We start from the raw sequence: 3,858 nt of genomic DNA on the forward strand, positions 1-3,858 counted from the left end.
ACAGGTGGGGTTTCACCATGTTGGCCAGCCTAGGAGGTGGAAGATCTCAGGTAATCTGCCTGCCTCAGCCTCCCAAAGTGCTGGGATTACAGGCATGAGCCACAATGCCAAGCACGATAGGGTTTCACTGTGTTGTCCAGGCTGCCCAATTCTGAAAGAGGGAAGGAAGGGAAGGAAGGGAGGGAAGGGAGGGAAAGGAGGGAAGAAAGGAAGGAAGGATTACCAAGAGGTGGAGATTACAGTGAGCCGAGGTCATGCCACTGCACTCCAGGCTAGGTGACAGCGTGAGACTCTTTTTTGTTTTTTGAGACGGAGTTTTGCTCTTGTTGCCCAGGCTGGAGTGCAATGGCACGTTCTCAGCTCACTACAGCCTCCACCTCCCAGATTCAAGCGATTCTCCTGCCTCAGCCTCCCAAGTAGCTGGGATTACAGGCATTCACCACCACGACCAGCTACTTTTTTGTATTTTTAGTAGATACAGGGTTTCACCATGTCACCCAGAATGGTCTCAATCTCTTGACCTCGTGATCCACCCACCTCATCCTCCCAAAGTGCTGGGATTACAGGCATGAGCCATCATGCCCAGCCGAGACTCTGTCTTAATTAAAAAAATAAAATAAAAATCCCAGACCACCCAGACCAGACCAGTGGCCAGGTCCCCTCCCCAGGGATCCGGTGAAGCCGCTTATGCAGGGGAGAACAGCTTTTGTCCACCAGGGGGCGTCCCCGTTCTTCGCTGGATATTCCGGCCTTGATCTTGAGGGGGCCAGCGCCTTCCTTACCCAGGTGCCTGGAATAGGTGGACTCCACTAAGATTTTCCAGGAGGCCCACCTGGCAGAAACCCTGCTGTTACAACCCCCGTGCCCTCGTCCCTCTGTGGCCAGCCTCCCACTTCCACCCCCCTCCTCTCTAATCTTGCTCAAGATCATCTATGCAAAGCTCCCTGTGCAAGGGGGTCTGCTGAGCATGTAGCAAGCAGGCTAAAGAGCATTAAAGGCCAAGCTCAACTACCCCCGCCCTCACACAGTTAAAACCTAGAGGGTTCAGTTCCCAGGGGAGCCTCCAGCCTGTGCCTTGGGCTCTTGGCTTCTCTGGGAATCAGTTTCTTCCTCTATAACATGAGGAAAAAATAGCTCCCCCCAGGAGCTGTCCTGAGACATAACTGAGTTCATGAGCTTCACACTCACGTGGAGTACGTACCTACTTGGTTGGTCAGTTTCATCTGTAACTACAGGTGGGGAATGTGAGGAGGTGGAACGCTTAGGGACTTTGCCCAGCGTCACAGCCACTTAAAAAGAATGCACTGCTTAGGTCCCTATACCATATTCAAGATGCTAATGGGTGAGGGGTTCTGCTGGGGAATGATGAAAAAGTTCTAAAATTGACTTTCATAATGGTTGCACAACTCTGTGAATACTGTATACTAAAAACAAGTGAATTGTGGCTAGGCGCGGTGGCTCACACCTGTAATCCCAACACTTTGGGAGACAGAGCTGGGAGGACTGCTTGACCACAGAAGTCTGAGACCAGCCTGGGTAACATAGTGACATGCCAGCTCCACAAAAAAAAAAAAAAAAAAAATGGCCAAGCGTGGTGACACACACCCGTGGTCCCAGCTCCTCCGACAGCTGAAGTGGGAGGATTGCTTAAGCCCTGGGAGATTGAGCCTGCAGTAAACCCATCGTGCCACTGCACTCCAGCGTGGGCAACAGAGCCAGACCCTGTCTCAAAAAAAAAAAAAAAAAAAAAGAGGGGAAGTGAATTGTGTACTCTGTGACTTACATCTCAGTTAACAGATTTTTATATTTTTTAAATGGAGGGTCCCAGAGATGGAAAAAATCTGGGAGTGTTTGCAAATAAATGTATACCTTGTATGTATCATGATACTTGCCCTTTTTAAGTTATTATTTTCAATCTTAGTCCAAATGTGGACCCCCCCCCCAAAAAAAAAAAAAAAAAAAACAGAGCATCTGGGATTAATTCGGCACTCAAATATTTGATGAATGCAAGAATACGCTGGGTGTGGTGACACACCTGTAACCCCAACACTGGGAAGCTGAGGCAGGAGGACCACTTGAGCCCAGGAGTTCAAGACCAGCCTGGACAACATGGCAAGACTCCATCTCTACAAAAAGTTTAAAAATTAGTAGGGCATGGTGGCAGATACTGGTAGTCCCAGCTACTCGGGAGGATTGCTTGAGGCTGGAAGGTCGAGGCTGCGATGAGCAATGACTGTGACATGGCACCTCAGCCCAGGTGACAGAGTGAAACTCTGTCTTAAAAAATAAAAACATTAGGCCAGGCTGGAGTGCAGTGGCATGATCTCAGCACACTCCAACCTCCACTTCCCAGGTTCAAGCAATTCTTGTGCCTAAACCACCAGAGTAGCTGGGATTACAGGTATGCACCACCACACCCAGCTAATATTTGTATTTTTTGTAGAGATGGGGTTTTGCCATATTGCCCAGGCTGGTCTCAAACTCCTGGGCTCAAGCTATCTGCCCACCTAGACCTCCCAAAGTGCTGAGATTACAGCCGGAAGCCACCATGCCCAGCCAAAATTTTTAGTAAAAATACAAATAAGTGATAGAGTTTGGATATCTGTCCCTTCCAAATCTCATGATGAAATTGAGATTTGGAGGGGACAGATATCCAAACTCCAATGTTGGAGGTAAGAACTGGTGTGAGGTGTGTGGGACACAGGGGTGGATCCTTCATCAATTGCTTGGTGCCCTCCTTGTGTGATAAGTGAATTCCCACTAGTAGAGGGGGAATTAGTTCCCATGAAATAAAAAAAAAATTTTTTTTGAGGTGGAGTCTCAACTCTGTCTCCCAGGCTAGAGTGCAATGGTGAGATCTCAGTTAACTGCAACCTCCACCTCCCGGGTTTAAGCAATTCCCCATCTCAGCCTCCCGAGCAGCTGGGACTACAAGCACATGCCGCCACGCCCAGCTAATTTTTTGTATTTTTAGTAGAGACGGGGTTTCACCATGTTGGTAAGGCTTGTCTCGAACTCTGGACCTTGTGATCTGACCACCTCAGTCTCCCAAAGTGCTGAGATTATAGGCATGAGCCACTGCACCCAGCTTATTTTTTGTTTTTTGAGGCAAAGCCTCACTCTGCTCATTAGGCTGGAGTGCAATGGCTTGAACACGGCTCACCATAGCCTCAAACTCCTGGGCTCAAGCAATCCTCCTACCTCAGCCTCCCAAATAGCTGGGGCTACAGGCTGGGTTATTTAAAAGCATCTGGCCCCTCCCTCCTCCCTCTCTTGCTCCCCCTGTGGCCATGTGACACACCAGCTCAGCCTCACCTTCCATCATGACTGGAAGCCTCCTGATGTCTTCACCAGAAGCAGATGCTGGCACCATGCTTCCTGTACAGCCTGCAGAACTGTGAGCCAAATAAACCTTTCTTTATAAGTAACCCAACCCAGCTGGGCACCATGGCTCACGCGTGCAATCCCAGCACTTTGGGAGGCCAAGACGGGTGGATCACTTGAGGTCAAGAGTTTGAGATCGGCCTGGACAACATGGTGAAACCCCATCTCTACTAAAAATACAAAAATTGGGCAGGGTGCGGTGGCTCACACCTGTAATCCCAGCACTTTGGGAGGCTGAGGCAGGTGAATCACAAGGTCAGGAGATTAAGACCATCTTGGCCAACATGGTGAAACCTCGTCTCTACTAAAAATACAAAAACTTAGCCAGGCTTCGTGGCATGGACTTGTAGTCTCAGCTACTTGGGAGGCTGAGGCAGGGGAATCGCTTAAGCTGGGAGGTGGAGGTTGCAGTGAGCCAAGATGACACCAATGCACTCCAGCCTGGCGACAGAGCAAGACTCCGTCTCAAAAAAA

General features: G+C 49.4%; 1 protein-coding gene across 12 annotated transcripts in view; it reads right to left on the reverse strand.

Annotated features, from left to right (window-relative positions):
• The window catches only part of KDM2B (lysine demethylase 2B), a 162,651-nt gene that overhangs the window by 131,399 nt on the left and 27,394 nt on the right, over positions 1-3,858 (reverse strand). The window lies entirely within an intron of this gene.

Source organism: Cebus imitator, unplaced genomic scaffold (assembly GCF_001604975.1).
Source record: "Cebus imitator isolate Cc_AM_T3 unplaced genomic scaffold, Cebus_imitator-1.0 Scaffold169, whole genome shotgun sequence".
Classification (NCBI taxonomy): Eukaryota; Metazoa; Chordata; class Mammalia; order Primates; family Cebidae; genus Cebus; species Cebus imitator.